The 21,887-nt window shown below is 38.2% G+C and overlaps 1 long non-coding RNA gene across 5 annotated transcripts; it reads right to left on the bottom strand.

Moving 5' to 3' along the window:
• Window positions 1–2,869: 2,869 nt before the first annotated feature.
• Window positions 2,870–8,308, bottom strand: LOC120680117. Of its 5 annotated transcripts, XR_005677477.1 has the most exons (13): window positions 8,166–8,308; window positions 7,822–7,875; window positions 7,056–7,707; window positions 6,746–6,919; window positions 6,264–6,665; window positions 6,050–6,159; window positions 5,699–5,806; window positions 5,567–5,615; window positions 4,865–5,469; window positions 3,891–4,738; window positions 3,670–3,801; window positions 3,221–3,557; window positions 2,870–3,140 (listed from the first exon to the last, which is right to left on the bottom strand). It is a non-coding gene; the product is annotated as an uncharacterized LOC120680117 (long non-coding RNA). The 5 variants fall into 5 exon arrangements; XR_005677475.1 differs by having other exon boundaries at window positions 3,670–4,738; XR_005677474.1 differs by having other exon boundaries at window positions 3,221–3,801.
• Window positions 8,309–21,887: the final 13,579 nt, after the last annotated feature.

Genomic DNA, 21,887 nt, shown 5'->3' with positions numbered 1-21,887 from the left:
CTGTATCAGTTCAGTAAACTTGTATACTGCTTAACCTGAATTGTCTAACTAACTATGGAATTGTCATATGCATAGGGGCGCTTGGCCATTAACACTAAAGACAAGGCAACAGAGGAAGCTTTCACCGATATGATGCGCAGTGCGATCAAAAACCATCGTTATCGTCTGAAGAAGAAATACTTCAACGGTGTACCTGCAAATGAGATTAGGACAACTTCTCCAGTTGATTACATGAGTAATGCACAGTGGAGGGACCTAATTGCAAAGTGGTCAGATCCAAAGAACATGGTACGTGGATCTTTTCATATATTATTCTTTGCCAATCAGTTTTGAAAGGATTTTCTCATTTTGACCATATGATCTCATCTGACATGTTCATTATCTTGTAGGAAACATGTGCAACGAACAAGCGGAACCGCAGTGAAGTGACATATCATCAGACTATAGGTTCTCGCTGCTATGTGGCAACCTTACATGCATATGTAAGTCAAAAATACCTTGTAATAATACATCCACATTTGCACTGAACAACTTCTCTTGCATTTGATCTGACCACTATGCTCTGATTGTTTATCCATGACACAGAAACAGAAGAGAAACGGAGAAGAACCCAGCTTAGATCTCACTGAAGAATTAGATGTCATGGAGGACCTTCGAGACCTGCCATACCAGCTCCAAAAAAGGCCTGAGTGAACCGGCAAGAGAAGCACTTGTAAGTTCAGTTGTTTCCTATCTTCAATATATTTGCATTAGGTCATATGAGGCAACATGGTTCATTCATTTAATATGCTATGATTGCTACCCTTGCTAATCCGATCATGCTATCAGAGATTCATTTGTTGCTATATCCCTCCATTGTTACCTCTGAAAATCTAGTGGCAACTGCAATCAGTTTATGTCAATGCAGCATTGGTTATTTTTCCATTATAAATAGCTTCTGTCACATGTTTTCCTCAAATTATTGCAATAAGTAACAACTCTTATCTTGCTGTTGGCCATTACCATTAACATGTACCCTTTTTTCTATCCATGATATTTCAGCTAAATATGAAAGCTTTGAGGGCTGAACCTGTTGCTGAAGGTGAGACGCCACCATCCAGTGTGCAGGTCGTGCCCAAGGTGCTCTCCCAGAACAACTCACACCATTTCCTGAAGAGTGTTGGCATCAAAACACCGACATCCTCCAAGTCATCTTCATCAAAGGAAAGCGAGCTTCGCGAAGAACTGGCAGCTGAAGCGGCGGCTGCTGTTCAAGTTGAACTCGACGAGCTCAAGAAGAAAAATAAAGAAGCTGAGGAAAAGCAGGTGAGGACACAAATGGAGTTGGAGGAGTACAAGAAGCAAACAGAGAAGAACACCAAAGAGTTGGAGGAGAACAATGCTCTCCTGAAGAAGCTCTTGACCTTCCATGCTAACGCTGCTTCTTCGACATGAGGGCTGCTGGTCAGTGCTGCTGTGATTGGCCTGCTCATTTTGGGTACTCAATAACTAAAGTTGCTCCTGGCTGGCAACTTTAGTTTATATGCTGTTATGTTTCTGCAAACCAAACTGTAGTGTGATGTGATGCTGTGAACTCAGTTCTCTGTTGTCCACTTAGTGGTGAATTCTACTTTTATTAATCTATGGAATTGTGTGGTCCTTCTAGTATATTTTGCAAATTCAAATTCAAATATTATCTGCACTTCTGTGACCAAAGTGATGGTAAATCTGTGACAATTGAAAGCGTGTTTTGTGTCAAATTCAAAGCCTGATCTGTGTCGATTTCTAAATGTAATTTGTGACGATTTGAAAGAATGACGTCATCCGCCACGTCACCCGCTACGTCAGCTGCCACGTCATCGATGACGTCAGATGCCACGCAATCAAAGACGTTAGCAGCCACGTCAGCATCCATGTCATCGCTGACGTCATCTGCCAGCGTGGCACACGCCGTCAGGACGCTGGCAAACAGCCAGTTATGACGAGAAAACGGGTATATCTGTGACGAAATCGATTCGTCACCAAACACAGACGCCGTTAACGACACCGTCAGAGGCGACCGGCAGACGGCGGATTATGACGAAAACGGTGGTTCATCAATGACCAAAACCAACCGTCATAGATTGAATTAGCTTCTGTGACCACAGACATTTCGTCACAGAATAGAGACACATCTGTGACGAAAATGTCACTATCGTCACAATAAATCAAATGTGACTCATCTTCTGTGACGAAGTGATTTTCGTCACAAAATTGTCACAAATGGAACTCTGTGACGATCTAGGCGTCTTCAGTGACGAAAAGTCAACGTCACTGATGATCACATCCCTACTAGTGTGAGTTACTTAGATACAACCTACTATCAAGAAAAGTTGCAATAATAAATTCAAAAGGTTCAAGGATAGAGGAAGCTACACAGTATCTGAATGAACAATTTGACTTAATAGACAAGGAACTTGATCGGTTGCTAATTACACCGCTGCAAGGAATACATGGAAATGGATCAAGAATGGAGTATGATCATAGCATGGAGGAAGGTAGTTCAAGAAACTTAAATGAACTTTCGCACTTGGAAGACCCTGATAGAGTTAAACAAAAAGGTAGGCCAGCATTGCTGAAAAGGATAAAACCACTCATAGAAGAAATCAGAAGGAAAATAGCAAAAGAACAAAAGAAGAAGGAAACGAAGAAGCAAAAATTAGCAAGTAAGTTGGGGGAAAAGATGTATAAAATAATGAAAAACATTAATAAAAAATGAAAAACTGAGAAACATATATCTTTCTATGTTTCAGGTCCAAATGGGAAGGCAAAGAAGATAAAGAAAGGAGATGAGCTGACAACTGGAAGATCAAAGCGAACATTGGAAATGTAGAACAAGACAAATTAGAAAGAGAAAAATAGAAGTAATATAGAACACATATTTTGGAAAACACTGTTTAGTTGTAATAGGTCGTAAGTACTATTTCCTATTACAAACCAAGGTGTTTGGAACCTATTATTGTAAATCCTTCATATCACAGATACTAGAACTATCAAGAGACATGCATGTGAGATAGTAAATCTACTATTATATCTTCCTCGCTTTCATTTGTCATCTAACAATTCTTCACGGCTTCAAGATTATGGGCAACAAAGGAAAATTTGTGATCTTCACTGCTTGCCTATAACAAAAAAAATCATAAGAAAAACAAAAAACATATTAACCTGTATCATCAATTTGAGATTAAAATAATCAAATTACCTTAGAACTTATATTCAATTACACGGTTCTTCATTCTAGAATTGCCTGGAAGAAATAAAAGATCATTAGCGATTTGACTGTTATTTTTGGGAATGTCAGACAAATCGAAAATATTGCGCAGAACAGTTCTTGGAGATTTCCAATACTGAAGAAACATCATTGTATAAATGTGAGAGTCAACACAACAACAAAATGATCTCAACAAATTGTAGTTACAGTCATAAAACTGATACACATCCGATGGCTGAAGCAGAACATCAGGATATAAGTACTCATATTGATCAAAATCCATGTCAACTTGCACAAATTTGTCCCAGTACATTTGAAAAGCAGGAACCTGCACGAAATTAAAATAATAACTGTATTAGTACTGAAAAATGATAAACTGTCCATTCACCTACACAACATAAAGAAAGTTGAAAATAGGGATAAAGGTGAATATATCTAACCAAATAATCTCTGGCAATTTCTTGAAATTCATGACCTTTGGGGTACAAAGAATTCAGAAATACAAACTTGTGATCCTTAATATCAAGCACAAAGACAAACCAGTGATTGTTGACGCAAATTGGGAAATACAACTGCATGAGACAGATTATATATAGAAGTTTAATTAACAAACATTTAGCAAAAAATTAAGAAAATAAATATATGAAAAAGAGAAATGTACATTATTGCAATGATTCAAAGGCATGTTTCTATATGATCTTTTGAATACTCGAGCAATAATATCTTCATTAGCTTCATCAGAATCCTTGAACAAATTCTCCTATGAGAAATGAATGCAAAGAACTGTGATAATTATTTAAAAGAAGTGCAGAAATTGTAAAGAGTAAAAAATATAGATGAGCACATCAATATTTGCAAAAAAAATAATGTGACTTCGACACATCAGGGGCAATGGCAGGATTGATATATAGGCTGTAGCAAAATGCAGAAATAACAAAAGAATTGACTAATCCCCCTAGCTTCAAAGATTCTCCTGGTGACCAAAAGGTGCAACACACTTTGGAAATAGAAACTGCATCCTCACTGAAAACAAGCATATCGTCAGATGTAGAAAAGAATATCTTACAGTATGCAAAAAGGAAAAAAATTACTAATACAGTAAGATAACACATAATATAAGTTTTATTGCACGTACTTGCTGAATTGTGAAGAAGCAAGATTGCATATAGCTTTGTAGTTCCTCAACTTTGATGCAGAGATAAAAATTTTAGATTTTGAAGTTTCATAGTCACCATGGAAAAGGGTACCAGGCTTTACAACTCTTCTTGGTCAATGAATTGGCACCTTACCACCTGTGGAAGGATCTCTATACTGATGACTAACCAAGGGATATGAAGAGTTTTCTGAACAATGACCATGAAGAGTAGGAGCAATAGAACCAAATGGAGTATTAATAAAACTTGAAGTTGAACAGAACTTCTTGTTGTACATTTCATCAGATCTTCCAATCATATCACGAACTCTTTGAAATAAAGTAGCTTCTTTCAACACTTGAACCTCAGGGGATTGCTATGAAAATGGAAAACAAAAGTGAAGCACAACCTTATTAAAAATGTGCAAAATGAATAGAAAGTTCAAATAAAATGATACAAAAAAATTCTAAAAGATATATACAGGTCAATGATAATTGTATACCTGAATGTGCACAGCATTGGAATCCAAAGCAAAACTAACATTATGTTTAAAAGATGAACCTTCACGCTTCTTAGACAAGTTCGGGGTAAGTCTAGGAGGAGAACTCTCCTAGAAAAATTCAAAATTACATTAAGAAAAGATAAAATAAGAAGAAAAGAGGAACAAAAAATAACTGGGCAAAAAAAGGCATCTTATCACATAGAGGTCTAGCTTGAGGTGAAAAGGAATCTGGAACAAAGTCAATGTCATTTTCAAGAAAAATAATGTCTTTAGCAACATCACGCTGCAACGACTCAAACTTGAATTCAGAGTACGATCAGTGACAGCCACATCATTAGAAATGTCTTGAAGAGGGCTTTGATCAGAACCAACACCAGATAGAGAGACTGACTTTCCGCTACTAAATTTATCATTGACTCCACTAATATTGTCATCTCACTAACATTATGAAAATAATAAACCAAATGTGTAAAAGCATTTAAAAAACTACAAAACAGAAAGAAACACATAAGATGCAAAAAATAATTAAAACACACGATGAGGATGACCACTTGTGTTACTTTGAAGTTCCTTACTGTTCAACATGGGCGTAACAAAAGCATTTTCTGGAATAAAGAAAAAAAGAAATGAAAAAATATTACATGTAATAGAATTTAAAAATATGATTACTATTCAAAAATTGAAAAATTACAAACTACATACTGCGTTGAGACAACTTCTCCCAAATTTCGTTAACATTTTCCTGATTGATCTGAAGAAAAAAATATAATTATAATTTATACAGTAGACAACATATTTGAAAAAAAATATGGAGAAAAGAGAGAAAAAACATACCAAAGGAGAATTGAAATTGGATTATGATGGTATCGAATCCGAGCGAGCCAAATGATCACTTTGTAGAGTTGAATCTTTGTTACTAGAGTGACTACTAACAGAGGAATTCTACAAGAAAGGAACAAAATTGGATTTACATGTCAATATAAAAACAAAAAAAATACAGTTCTGGTTCACATGTAATAAAAAGTAGTATAGAACTATAAGACACAAACATAACAACATATGGCACCCAACTTATAGAAAAATTAATTGTCAAGAAATTTGCAGTAGCTAATACACAAACATAACTTTACTGGGAATGCAATAAGTAAAAGAAAGCAGGAGACAGGAGTGAAAAGCAAATGGTACCTTTCTGAGGCAGGACGGTGGTAGCTGAGGAGGCACATGTGAAGCTAATTGATTGGTATTGAAACCAAGAGAAGAATTAGGAATATCAACGTTACTAGGAATGGCAAAACCTGTTAAATATAAAATGATAAAGATCAAAATTGGGTTAAAATACCAAATAAAATATTAAAATGTAATGACCTCTAGGAGCACAATAAAAAGATTTGAACATTACCAGAAAGACCAAAACATTGTGATTCTTTTTGGTGCACATTGTTCACATCTGATGCGATATCTTTTTCAGAAGAATAATTGGGAGAAATGACATCATGATCATCATAGAATTCAGTAATTATCTTCAAAACTCCCAAAACTAATTTCTTGGATCCTGAATCAATACTAGATGCATGCCTCAAAGTTTAGTGAATGTACTTATCAAATGGGATGGTAGAGATGACAAAGTAGTCACATCCAAATCAAGTCTAAGTCCACTATTAAGACAATGATTTTTAATAGCTTTGCATATCAATTTCTTCAAATCAACAGGAAGCTTACACCCTGAAGCTGAATCAAACTTATCCATGAATGCAGGATCATCAGATAGAGATGCACTAGCAGAGTTGACTAAGTGGAGGTCCTATCACACCAAGAAAAAAGTCATTAATATGAGTAAAACACAACTAAGAATGTGAAAAGAAAGGTGATTAATATATTTACCTTTGAATAACAGGTATCACAAGAATTGTAGATAGGACAAAAACCATAACAACCAGGAGACTTGAGGTCAAGTTCAGAATATGTCTTAATCATATCTCATTTCCAAAAAGATATACAGGGGAATGTATGAGGGAGACGACGAGGGCTAAAATCAACATAATCGAGGTACAACACCTTACATTTGTGAAAAAAATAATGTCATAAAAAACCAACTGTACTTTCACTAAATGAACTGATAATGATATAAGAACTATCTATGTAACAGAAAATTGTGCTACATGAAATGGTAATGAACTAAGAAAATACTTACACCAAGGTAGTACAAACAACCACCAAGAGTAGTTGGCTCATTTGGTTTAGAAGACTTAGCTTTTTTGAACACCTTTATAGACTCAAGTAGCCAATTCAGAACATAGCCGGACCAGTAAAAATCTTTAGCCTTTCCAACATCAGAAAAAATTCCAAAATGCTTGTAGCTTGGAGTCACAGAAGAGTTTGGACACGAGAAAGTATTCAACGCAACAATGATAAAGCATATGAAAACATCCTCATCAGACAAATTTTCTTCTTTCTTGGTGAGCTGATTAGCGAAAAATTTGACTGACGGAATGCAAGTCTTGTGAAACTTATCGAGAACAAAAGCTTTGCCAGATGGTATCATTGGGAAAAGTAGATCCACCAATAGGAATGCCAAGCATGTAATGAAAAGATTCCTTGGTCAGAGAAATAACCTTCCCATCAACAACTATATCCCCAGATTTATAGTCAACAACATTAGCAACCCACTTAGCAAATTGGTTTGGGACAAAGCACTTATCAAATTGCAGCAGATATCCAAAACCATATCATTCAATAATGTGTCTCTCATTGGGAGTTAGAGATTCTAAAACTGTTGAAAGGGTCATAACAGAGAAACAAGTGAAGGCATCCTTGGGTTTCTCAGCTAATTTCATCTTCTTTTTCTAGAAATAATTATACATGTGGATATGCAATTAAAAACCAGAATACATCTTAATACATAGAGTATATAAAACTTAAGAAAAATAGAATGTCCAAGCTTAATTTAAAATTAGTACCTCATGACTAATAGACAACTCAAGTTTCCTTTTCAGTTCCTTAAGCTTGTTGTGCTGTAAAAAAATAAAAAAAAATCTTAAAACAAAAAACCACACATTCAGAAACACTTAGTTAAAAAAAGTAAGCAAGTTAAACTGCAACAAAAAAACTTATATCTAATAGAACTTCTTTGTATAGTTGACACTTCAAGCGAACATCATCACTAGATGAAGATCCCTATGACAGATATATTGATTACACAAATTAATTGAACTGTAAGTTACATGAACATACATTATATTGGAAACTGGAAAAACTAAAAGAAAATGCAGGAGGCAAATAAACAAGACATGAAAAAACTTACATATGATTCACAAAAATCATCATCAGATTCAACCAGTTCAACATCATCAGATTTGGATGCAAATTGCAGTCTATCATGAACTTCATCCTCCATTTCAAACCTCCTATAATCAGCTAACTCTCTACGTCTTCTTGTAGCCATCTAAACAGAAACAAAAAAAAATTGCTGAATGAATTATACAAATAAGAAAATTAAAATTATATACAACTCCTTAAAATGAGTAAATGCAAAACTAAAGAAATTATATCATGGAATACAATGGGCAAATCATTCTAGACAGTTCACTATTTAAAGAAATATGAAACATCATAGGAACACAGAATCCAGTTACTAATTAGCGAAATAAACTAAATCCTAGTGCAACAATAAAAAAGAATACAAGGTAGGCTAAAACATGACTCATAGCACACATTAACACATCAGCTACAAATTGGGGATGGAATACACAAGCATATCTACTCTAAAATCATTCATCAACAAATGAATTTGCTAAAACATGGAGCGTAGAGAGAAATTGGTAGTTCAACCGTGCAGGAACAATTCAAGCAACTCTAAAATCCACTGGATAAAAATCATCAAAAAGGATTACCCCAAAAACTGCGTACCCAACCAAAAAACCGCCCAAGAACAATGAAATCCTAAAATCTCAGCCAACCAAAACCTAAACAATCAAATTTGTTAAATCCATTAAAAATCCATGAAGGATGAGCAACCCAACTAATCAACAGCAATATTAATTATCCAGATATGAAAACCCTGCGCATCAATCCAACCAGATAAGGACCCCCAAAAATTGAACGGATCCAAAATCCAGGGAGCCAAACCTAAACAAGCCCATCAAACAAAAGCCAAAAGACGAGATAAATCGTGGAGGCGCAAATCAAAATCACTGCATCTGAGCTTGTGGCCGTATGAATCACACAGAAAAGACGGAGCGACCCCCAAACTTTCAATGAATCCACAAACCCCAGGGAGCTAAACCTAAACAAAATCACATGAAACAAAAGGCAAATCAAACAAATCGCGGAGCCGCAAACCATAGTCGCTGCAATTGGCTCGTCGCCAACTAATCACCTAGAGAAAACAACGGAAAAGAACCACCAAAAATTCATACAAATCACAAATCCTAGGGAACTAAACCCAAACCAAAACAAAGGCACATCAAAAGATATCAAACAGAGACAAATCGAGCCGCACTGAGCTCGTCGCCAAACGCCAAACAGGAAGACAGAACGAAGAAATGGGGAAAGTGAATAGTGTTCGGTGTCAAGGAAGCCGATAGCCAGTTAAAAAGGAAATGGGCGTGCTGCCCCAAAAAATCAAAACATCACGCTGACATCATGGGCCCACAAAAAGGTAGCAGACAAAAAACAAACCGACACCGACCCAGATCGGACGACGTGATAAAGCTAAGACAAACATCGGACGGTAGCAAAAATCGAGTGACGAGAGTGATAGGAACGCTCGAGTAAATTATAGCTTTGAGTAAAATCCATCACCGGTCTCTAAACTTGTGTCGCTCTGTCATTCCGGTCCCTAAACTCACAAATCATCCATTTAAGTCCTTAAACTTGTCCATCTGTGTCATCTCAGTCCATAAACTTGTTCCATTGTGTCATTCCGGTCTCTAAACTAGAAAATCAAACGTTTACATCATCAAATTTGTTCAATCATGTCATTCCGGTCCCTAAACTTGATTTTGAGTCTCATATGGGTCAAAACAAGGCGATCTAAAATCTATATATCAAAAAGTACTTCATAACTTTTTCATATGAACTTGAACTAAGATAAACTTTATATCAAAATGGTAGCCCTCGACATAATCTAGAATTTTGTAGTTGAAATATTTTTGAATTAAAACTATTTAGGGTCTCAAAATATTGTTGTAAGTTTATAGATTTTGAAATTTAAAAGTTAAAATTAAATATTGGGACTCTAAACAATTTTAATTCAAAAACTTTTCAACTGCAAAGTTGTAGATCGCGTCAAGAGATACAATTTTGATATAATGTTTGTCTTCATTCGAGTTCATTTGAAAAAGTTATAAATTATTTTTTAATATAGATGATTTAGATCGTCCGGTTTGGACTTAGATGAGACTCAATGCCAAATTTAGGAACTGGAATGATATGACTGGACAAGTTTGAATATCTAAACAGATGGTGTATAAGTTTAGGGACCGAAATGATACAGCCAAACAAGTTTGAGGACCTAAACGATCAATTTACGAGTTTAGGGGCCGGGATAACACAGTCGAACAAATTTAGAGACCGGTGACGCACTTTACTCTATAGTTTTTCCCAAAAGAAGAAACCCAACCTCATTGTAGCAAATCAACCCGATGACACTGACTGCTTGAACCTGACAAAGCAAGCAACTAGCAACCCAACCTGGACACTCGGGTTGGGTCACACGGAAAACAACCGTAGTTTTTTTTTTTTGTGAAAATCCGTAGTGGTTATCAACAAAAGTTAACTACGTCATTGGAAGTAATGGTTAACAAAAGTTGACGGAAATTGTTGACAAATAGTTTCGATCTCATGAAAAAAATAAGCCTTCATTTTCTCATAAGATGAAATTAAAGGAAAGACTCTGTGTGTAGAGTAATTGAGTAAACCCGCATGAGCCGTGTGAACCCGCATCCGCCTCCGCCCCTGCCCATATGCATGCATGCATGTAGAACTAGTCGATCGGTTACATGCTGAGCACTATGAGCGTCATAGAGGTAGGTCATGCAGGTTGTACAACGGTTTCACCTACTGCACCGTACCCCATGTGCTCCCGTCCGCGGGCTGCAGCACAGGCACAGCTAAGAAGACAGAATCGCGTCGAAGCTCATTGCTGATGAACATGCACGCAGGACGGAATCTGATGAGAAATCTGAAATCTGATGAGAAAGATCAGACGGAGAGGTATGTAGATCGATTGCCTCGTTTCTAACAGAGCGTTTAATTTGATTAACCACCTCATTTCAAACGAAGTTATCCAGCACGAGTCTACCCATAAATTTTGACGGGACGACCCTATTGCTTGTGTGAGCTATGATTATTATTAGATGATTGGTCATCCGATACCATTCCATTCTTTTAAAAAGAAGTGAGGAATTGGTAGATGGAGTGAGGGACCATCGTACGCCGCACGAGGTACCCTATCTTTTAAAACTGGAACCTGATCGCACTCACGGCCAGGGAAGACATCCACATTTGCCAAAAACAACAACAGCCCTCAAATCATGCGTGAACGGTACAGATCGTTAAGGTCCGGCTATTTTACAAAAAAAACGCTTGGACTTCATGGTAATCACACTCACCATACAAAGACCTCTCTTAGGAAATGTTTTATAAGACCCCCTAAATTTTGTCGAAATACGACCCGTGGGTCTCTCTAATAGGAAAGTTTTCATAAAAAATTCCGAACTTTATCAAAATATGACCCGCCATCCACCATCTCTCTTCTCACGTAACTTTTTAGAAAACCCACCTAACTTTCATGGAATTAAAAATATATCCTACCAGTTTGTAAAATACAAAGAAAAATATAAAATATGAATTAGCTTTTGTTTGCTTCGTTAGGATAAGAGGTACCCAATAAAAATATTAAATATAGGCAATATCTATTCTATCCTTACAAAAAATTAAAATCTGCATAAAATCATGTCAACTTTAAAGTGGCTTAATGCTACAATTTTTTTGCTCTCATAAATATTCACGTCCAAAAATGGTGGTTATACTTTCATACAAACTTGTTTCTTTGTTATATTACTTCCGCATTAACAAATAATTTCTATTGGACATAAATGTTGGTTAATGTATAAAAAATATTTTGCCAATATCTTAATCATGATATATCCGCCTGCTTACTGCCAGGATTGTTGTGGAATGAATGGAAATGAGAGAGAACTATTGTATTGATGGGGAGAGATCTTTACATATATACTCTGCCAACAGACATGGAACTGGCCCTTTCGAGGCACCCCTTCGGGGTGGAAGTTCCCCTTTGTAATTACCTACTAATTACTAGATTAAATAAATGATTACAATATTGATCACTAATTAATCTAATTTTTCTTCAACACTCCCCCTTGATCAATTTGTTCTTCTGCAGTCTTGTAATTTGTGTAATAACTCCTTGAAAACCCTATGGAAAGAATCAGGAGATGTGTATGTATATGTCATGGGTAAAACTCCTTAAACCCCTTTGGGAAAATAGGAGAAAATGTTGATATGACATATATGTATTGGTATTCCATTAAAATGTAAGGAGAAAATGATATGGAATATCATTAGTTGCAAACTCATATGAGGAAAAACCTTTGAAAGGAAAACTCATAAATAAGTTTGAATGTCTATGATCTGGGCCCTAGGATTAGGGGTGGCGATGCGCCGAGATTGTTCTTGCTTTTACCTTGGTATTACTCGTACTGAAGCATTTTTGATGGCGAGTCATGCTAGTTATCTTGATGTTCGTAGCATGGTTTTTAGTAGATCTATCGTGCCTTGTTGTTTATCATCTACGAATATCATGTTGTCTCTGTGCAGTCACGTTTCAATCTTATGCTAGTTCTTGTCACATAGGATTAGTTGCACAGAGTCGACACCCTGCTTCTTTTATGTTTAGTAGATCTGATCTGTTACGGTTTGCTCTTATTCTTGAGAGTTGGCGTAATATCTGCTAGGTTAGGCCTTACAAATGGGTTGGATGATCTGGTGGTGTATTAGATGCTTTATCTTAGCTTTAACAGGGAATTGATCCGGGAATTGGCTCTTGCTAGTTCTTAGGCCTCTGTTTTTTGTTACGGTTTAGTTATCTGTTACGCTCATTAGGCCCAGTCACGTGTAGGATGTTCCGATCTAGCAGTGAAACTCTTACCGTTGTGGATTAGATCAATTAGATTTAATTGAAGCAGCTTTACAGTTATTTGCTTTATTCATCAATATCCGGATAGATACAGATCCAATCTGACACCGGGACTCGATCGGCTCTTTAAAGCCGATGCAAGAGTCGTCCCGGGGAGCCGACCACGGCTCGGACTTACGTTTCCACGTGTTTGTGTGTTCTGGTCAATCATCGCAAGCACGTCCGCACCTTCCTGATCGGGTATAGGTCAGGTGGCACACCCTGCGTCTTCACAAGCCGCGGCGCGTTGCTGGAATTGCGGGCCGTCGACGAGGGAGCAGTGCCTGCCAGCGCCCCGGCGACCTCCCGGCTCTTCGTGTTGCCTGTCCTGCTCGCCGGTGAGTTTCGACCGACAACACATTCTGGCACGCCCAGTGGGACAGTAATATCTAAACTAATTCTCCCCCAAAACCCCATGGGAAAAATATGAGGAGAAATAATATCTCGAATATCTTCCCAAAAACTCTATTGAGAAAATAGAAGATATGATAAGATGAAATATGTCCTAAATACCTCTTTAAAAACCCCGGTGGGAAAAATTAGAAATATGATATAAAATGTTGTCTCATTAAAAACCTATATGAGAAAAACCTTGATAGGAAAACTCATTTAGAAAAAAGAGTACAATATATAATTAGAAGATCATAAATGTGTTATATCAAGAGTTTACTCCCCCTTATACTTGCAAATATTTAAGTCGTCTCATACCAATTTCAAAAATATATTTTTGGAATAACAATGTAGGTAAAGACTTTGTGAATAAATTTGCAAGATTATCACATGATTTTGTTTGCAAGATTTCTATCTCAACATTTTTCTCTAATTCGTGAGGATAGAATAATTTTGGGGCAATGTGTTTTGTGATATTGCTCTTAATATAACTTGCATTCATTTGTGCAATGCAAGCTGAATTATCTTCGTAGATAATCATTGGTATCGTGATTGAACCAATATCACACGACTGCTGTATGTGATTGATCATTCTGCGAAGCCATACGCATTCACGTGAAGCTTCATATAATGCAATTATTTCAGAATGATTAGTGGATGTGGCTATTAAGGTTTGTTTGGATGATTTCCATGATATAGCCGTTCCACCATGTAAAAATACAAATCCTGTCTGAGATCTGACATTGTGGGGATATGATAGATAGTCAGCATCTGTATATCCAATTATAGACTTATCTTGGTCAAACTGATAGAATAAACCAAGATCTATTATACCTTGGATATATCTAAAGATATTCTTAACTCCTGTCCAATGAAGTTTTGTTGGAGCTACGCTATGTCTAGCTAGTAAGTTTACCGCAAATGCTATGTCAGGCCTGGTGCAATTTGCGACATACATTAGCGCTCCAATAGCACTTAGATATGGAACTTCTGTTCCCAACAATTCTTCATCTTTGTCCTTTGGTCTGAATTGATCCTTATTCATATCAAGTGATCTAACGACCATAGGCGTTTTTTATGGATATGATTTATCCATGTTAAATTTCTGAAGAATTTTCTGGATATATGCAGACTGGTGTACTAATATCCCTGATGGGAGATGTTCAAGCTGAAAGCCTAAACAAAATTTGGTTTTACCCAAATCTTTCATTTCAAATTCCGTCTTTAGATGGTTGCATGCTTCATCTATATCTCGTGTACTCCCAATGATATTGAGATCATCCACGTACACAGATATAATGCAAAATCCACTTAAGGATTTCTTGATGAATACACATGGGCAATCCTCATTATTGGAAAAAACCTTTCTGAAGAAGGAATTCCTTTAGTCGGTTGTACCACATTCTTCCCGACTGCTTCAAACCATATAGTGATTTTTGAAGCTTTACACAATACATGTTGCGTGAATGATTCTTGTTCGGAATATCAAGCCCTTCAGGAACTTTTATGTAAATATCCGAATCTAGTGACCCATAAAGATATGCTGTCACTACGTCCATGAGATGCATGGATAGATCTTTCTGTGCTGCCAATGATATTAAGTATCAGAATGTTATACCACTCATAACCGGAGAATATATTTCATCAAAATTGATACCGGGTCTCTGTGTGAACCCTTGTGCTACAAGCCTCGCTTTGTATCTCACTACCTCATTATTTTCATTTCTTTTACGAATGAAAACCCATTTTGATCCCACAGGAAAAATATTTCGAGGAATAGGTATAACCGATGAGAATACCTCTCGTTTCTTGAGCAAGTGCAATTCTGCCTTGATTGCTTCCTTCCATTTGATCCAGTCCGAGCGCTTGATGCACTCTGCCATGGTCTTAGGTTCTGGATCAGGTTGGAGGTCACTTGCAATCTTGGAGGCGAAATAAATGTCGACAATTGTAGTCTTTCTATTGAATGATTCTCCAGAATCAATATAATTAGTGGTCTTCCCTTTGTGACTCTTCTATATTTCCCAAATTGTTAGTCTGGGTCTTCCGATGTCCTAGCACTTATATTTGTGCGCATCTGTGCTAGGTATATGGTGTATCCGTTGGATATCCATATTATTTGGATTTTCAATATCCAATTGGTGTCTACCAACTTGATGTTGATTTGCATTTAACGTTCTGGAAGTAATCTTCCTTGGTTTCCGCGGATGCTTATCCTTTGTTACTGTACTTCTCCCCCTCTTGTTTTGATCTGGGAGATTTTTAGTAGGTACTACTACTCTTTCTGGTACATTTACAGCAGGATTATGTGATTTTATGACACCTTTGTAATCAGTAAATGCTTCTGGCAGGTAATTTGAATGTTTTGCAAATTGATAATCTTTTGAATTTCGCGTTCAGTTTCTATTGTACGTGGATCATAGGACTGAATACCTGAGGCATTCCAATTTATTTCATGGCATTTGTTTTGGTACATATTATCTCCCCCTAATGCCGGAAAATTGTCCTCATCGAAGATGTAACCAGCGTAACGGGCAGTGAATAAATCCCCTATAAGAGGCTCGAGGTATTTTATGATTGACAGTGATTTATACCCCACATATATCCCCAATTTTCTATGGGGGCCCATTATTGTACGCTGCGGTGGTGAAATCGGTACGTATACAGCGCAACCGAATTTTCGCAGATGGGAAATACTTGGTTGATTCCCACGTACTAACTGCAACGGGGAAGCCGTATGATATGCAGTAGGTATTATTTGAATCAAGTCAGCGGCGTGTAAGACCGCATGACCCCAACATGATGTTGGTAATTTGCAATTCTGTAGTAATGGTCTAGCAATTAATTTTACTCTCTTGATAAGAGATTCGGCTAATCCATTTTGTGTATGTACGTAAGGTACCGAATGTTCCACATTAATTCCTAAAGCCATACAATAGTCATTGAAAGCTTTTGAGGAAAACTCAGCCGCATTATCCATCCTGATGGATTTTATTGGATTATCTGGATAATGTGCACTTAATTTGATAATTTGAGCTATGAACCTTGCGAAAGCATGGTTTCTAGTGGATAACAAACATACATGGGACCATCTTGTTGATGCATCGATAAGTACCATGAAGTACATAAATGGCCCTGTTAACGGATGAATAGGACCACAAATATCTCCTTGAATGTGTTCAAGAAATGTTAGTGGTTCAGCCTTTATCTTAAGATAAGAGGGTATTAAGATTAATTTCCCTGTGGCACATGCTGTGCACACAAAATCTGAAGGTTTAGGAAATTTTGATGTATTCATATGATGACCAAGTGAATTGCTGATAATTTTTTGCATCATCCCAATCCCAGGATGACCTAGGCGATCATGCCAAGTCTTGAAGATATCAAGATTTTGAAAAATTATCTTATATGCAACATGTTGTACGGGTTTGATGTATGTGAAATACAATCCAGTTGATAGTGAAGGAATTTTCTCAAGCAATTGCTTGTTATATCCGTCATTTTTGGTGATGAAAAGATATTCATCTTTGTTGTCGTTATGTGTTTCGATATGGAAACCATTTCGACAGACATCTTTGTAACTCAATAGGGTACGAGTTGAATCGGGATACAGGAGTGCATCCTTGATTATTAATTGTGTACCCATAGGGAGAATTATTATGGCTCGTCTTGAACCAACAATCACGGCATCGCGTCCTGCGATAGTCGTGACTTTTCCTTTACTCTTAGTAAGAGTTTGGAAATATTTAATTTCCCTGAGTATTGTGTTAGTGGTAGAACTATCCACTAAACACAGTTCTTCCTCCATTTGGATTGTTCCTGTAGGTTAATCTATAATGATTGAGTCAAATATACTAAGAATAACTCAAAATTATATATAATACATACTATATTGAATAACTATACAATAGTTAATTGTATGTTTTACAATACTTATGACAACAAATATTTACAACACAACATAATTATTACAAGAATATGGCTGAATAATCAAGTTTTAGGGGTGATTGAGACTAGTTGTTGTCTCCGAATATGTCGTTGGATTGGAATTCAACGAGCATATCGTCAGTGCTGAGTAAATCGTCCATCTGCAGAGGAGTCTTCTCATCAATGTTTTCCAGAGGAGTATCCTTGGAGCAACTGGCGTCAGTCGGTTGAGTAGTGAAGTGCGTTTCATACTTGTCCCCTTGAACTTGTTTGCCAACAGATTTCTGGTAGAGTTCAACCAAATGCTTGGCAGTGTGGCATTTCTTGGTTATGTGGTTGCGACAACCACACCTTTGACAAACTTGAGAGTTGTCAAGGCGGAATTTTTTTCTTGGAAATGTCCTTGCCTTTGTGAGAATCCTTATTTTTCTAAAAATGATGCTTATTTTTCTTGTTCCACTTTCCCTTGAAATTCTTTTTGAATTTCTTGCCACCAAACTTCTTTTGAGAGTTCTGACTATTGTAGTGAACTTCAGGCAGAGGTGTTGCCCCAACCGGGCTCATTTGATAATTCTTTGTTAAGAGCTCATCATGTTTTTCTACCTGGAGTAAATCATATATCAAGTCAGAGTATTTTGCATAGTTATGGCGACGGTATTGTTTCTGCAATAACCTATTTGAAGGTAGAAATGTGGACAGAGTCTTTTCAATCTTCTCTTCATCATTAACTAGTTGATCACAAAAAAAAAGCTTGGAACAAATCTTGTGAATAGCAGAGTTATATTCTGCAACAGATTTGAAATCCATGAGATGAAGTAGAGACCATTCTCGTCTAGCTTCGGGCAAAATAATTGCCTTTTGTTGATCATAGCGTTCTTTGAGTGCAACCCAAAGTGTTCGAGGATTCTCCTCCATCATATATTCGTTCTTGAGATCACGGTGAAGATGATGTCTCAAGAAATATAATATGGTGTATTTGGCTTCGTCTGTCACAGGGGCTTGTGGATTTGGCTCTTCAATTGTATTGATGTAGCCTTTTGCTGTTAGCATAATTTTAACATCCATAGCCCAAGTCAGATAGTTGCTACCATCTGCTGCAAGTTTAGCAAAATCTTTGTTGACTAAGTGAGCCATTTTCCTACATGAATGATCATGTATATGATTAATTTACTGTAGTAAATTAAATAAAATGTGTATGTAAATTTGTGCAAAACTTATGAAATCAAGATGATTCTTGAATCATAATTTAAGGTATATTGGTTTAATAGCGCAACTATTTTTATAATATTCCTGCAGGAATAAAGGACTTGATAGTCGAAATATACAGTTTTAATTGTATAGAATATTTTGGATATACACATTATAGGTAATCATCGTAAGATGTAGACCTTTAGTAATGAGCAAATAATTTGCTGCCTAAAAGCATGGTCTCAGGGCAAATAAATTCTTAAAGAATTTATCGCAGCCGATGCCTAGGTCTCCATTATCTTGTGTTTTTCCAAAATTCAAATTTATATACCTCAATTTTTAATTTTGCATATCTCTACTAGATGTAGGATATAAATCAAGTGATAATTTGTAATTATACAAATTAAAATAAACTAAATTGCACATGACAAAAGATTGTTCAAATTAATATTTGCATAACCAATGTAAGATCTGCGGATCACATATATACAATTACTGCGGTAATCATAGAAATGAAATTACATTGGTGCTAGCATACAAACTTGATAGTCTAGTAGCTATTTACAATATTATGCAAATTCGGAAAATCTAAGGACTAAAGTAGAACAATCTAAGACATTAAACATAAATATTCAAAACTGAATATACTAAAAATCATAAATATATAAAGTTTTGGGGGCCATAATGCAATTTTGTGAGGGAAAAGGAGGGGGGCGGCTCGGCCTGGCCCATCTAGCCGGCCTGCGAGCCGGCCTGGCCAGTGAGCCGGCCTGCGAGCCAGCCTTGCGGTAGGCTCGGCTCAGCTCAGCCGGCCTGCGGCGGCCCATGCAGCCCGATTAAAGGGAGGGGGCAGTTAGGGTTAGGCCAAGCCCTTCCCTGCAATCGCTGCCGCCCTCTGGATGGCCGCCGCCGCCGCCGTCTGATGACCGCTGCCGCCTTCGATCGCCGACATAGTTTGCCGGCTTTTGGAGCGCCGCCGGCCCCTAATCCGGCGCTGCAGCGCCGCGGCCACGCACGCCGGAGGGCGCCGCCGCCGGGCCTTGGGCGCGCCGAAGGGCGCGGCTGCCGCGGGTGGCGTGCGCCACTAGAGCCGTGCGCCGCTGTGCGCCGCGCCGCTGCGTCCCCATCTCCTCTCCCCCACTTCCCCAAGGCGCGCCAGCCATGGGGGTGGCGGCTGGAGCGAATCAGCCCCGGCCAGCCGTCGATGCAGTGCTCAGAGGCGGGGAAATGCCCCCTCCTCGGAGGAGACGAATCCAGCCCCAAGAGTACTCCCGGATGGGAGGTTGTTGCGGCCGTGGGTGACGATGTCGGCGAGGGAGCGTGGCAGGAGATGTAGCAGTGGAAGCGGAGGCGCGACGGAAATGTCGTAGGCGAAGCCCGGTGGCCACCTCTCGGCGTCGGCGTCTCTGTTGAGGAACAGAGGTGCTGCACGACGTGCAGCCATGGTGCCGTCGCCTCCATTCCTTGGCGGCAGGAGTTGCAGCGGCGCCACTGATGGTGGTGGTGGCGCCCGCTCAACGTTCCTGACGAGGGTAGGAGTCTGTGCAATCTGCAGTGCCGAGGAACGGTGTTCGCGATGGCCGTTAGAGCGCCGGGAAGGAATCCGGTGGTTGTGGATGTCGCGCAGGGCACGGCGAACGGCGCCCTGTACCATGAAGCGACGAACGCCGCCGGACTGGTTGCCGCGGATGATGGCGTTCTCCATGTGTCCATGATGGAGTCGACCATGGCGTTCATGGAAGGTATGTTGGGGCTCGTCATGTTTCGTTACCTTGGGTGAACTCCGGCGAGAACTCCGGCAAGAACTCAGGCGAGTCTCTGTTGCCTTCTTCTTTTCTTCAAGAACTCGACGAAGCTAGAGTCCTTCTGTTCCCAGGGAACCGAGGGCCTTGCGCTCGGTGTGGAGAGCGAGAGTGTCTGACAACGTGTTGTGGGATGAATGGAAATGAGAGAGAACTATTGTATTGATGGGGAGAGATCTTTACATATATACTCTGCCAATAGACATGGAAGTGGCCCTTTCGAGGCACCCCTTCGGGGTGGCAGTTCCCCTTTGTAATTACCTACTAATTACTAGATTAAATAAATGATTACAATATTGATCACTAATTAATCTAATTTTTCTTCAACAAGGATGACACTACAAAACTTTAGTTACGATATTTTTACTGTCACTACCTCCGTCGCAAAAAAAGTTCAATTTCTTTTCAACTAACTCACTACTAAATGGACAGATCGTTATCAATCAACAGCAAATAAAGTGCGATATGACAATAAATATATCTAATCAAATATTATGTTTACGACTTTTTTCTCCCACATGTCGGAAGCCGAGAGAAGTCAACCACCACGAACAATAACACATGGACGATTAACATTCAGCTCTTATATGACAAAAATATAAATACATTATTCACATCCCTTTTTAAAAAACATTCTTCTCAATTCACTCACAACTAAATGGACCGATTGTGATTAATCAAGAGCGAAGTATGATATGCCACTAAATATATTTAGTCAAATAGTATGTTTATGATTTGTTTTCTTCCCACATGTCGAAGCCTGAGAGAAATCAACCACTGCAAACAATACACTACAGGAAAAATGGGCTTTCATCCCTTTAGTTAGGCTTTTGGTCCGGTACTAAAGTTGACAAAGAGCCATTTTAGTACTAGGTCCAAATTTGAAAGCCCCAAAGCCATTTTAGTACAAGGCACCGGCCGATGTTAAATATCGCATTTTAGTACCAGCTGGTGTTTTGACCCGGTACTAAAATAGCACAGTACATATTGTACTGGCCAAAGACACTAGCCGGTACTAATTAAATGACATTTAGTACCGGCTAGTGTCTTGACCCGGTACTAAATGGTCCTCCACAAGTTACTTTAAAAGGAGAATATCTCTCATCCAATCAAATGTAATGCATAGGTGAGATGGTAAGGAAGTTACGCGCGAGGCTGGAGGTTGAGGGTTCGAATCCTCGCAGCCACGCAAGCATATTTATGCGTGAAAAATTCGCATGACTTGTGACGCTAGTATGCGGACCTCCCGGTACTAACTATGTCATATGACCGGTACTAAAGCTACTTTTTCTAACTGTGACAGTACACACGACTAAAACATTCAGCTCTTATAATGATTAAATAGAGACATACATTATACCTCACAACACTACATTGCCTACTAAATACACATTCCTAACCTTCAGATTGTCACAAATTTTATCATAAATATATTAAACAATTAACAATACAACAACAAATAAAAAGGAGGTCACTTTTGCCGTTGCCGCGCATTATTCTAGTGTACGTGATTCCCAGC

This window comes from Panicum virgatum, chromosome 6N (assembly GCF_016808335.1).
Source record: "Panicum virgatum strain AP13 chromosome 6N, P.virgatum_v5, whole genome shotgun sequence".
Lineage (NCBI taxonomy): Eukaryota > Viridiplantae > Streptophyta > Magnoliopsida > Poales > Poaceae > Panicum > Panicum virgatum.
Note: the sequence above shows the minus strand (reverse complement) of the source record. Positions and strands in the feature narration are given on the sequence as shown.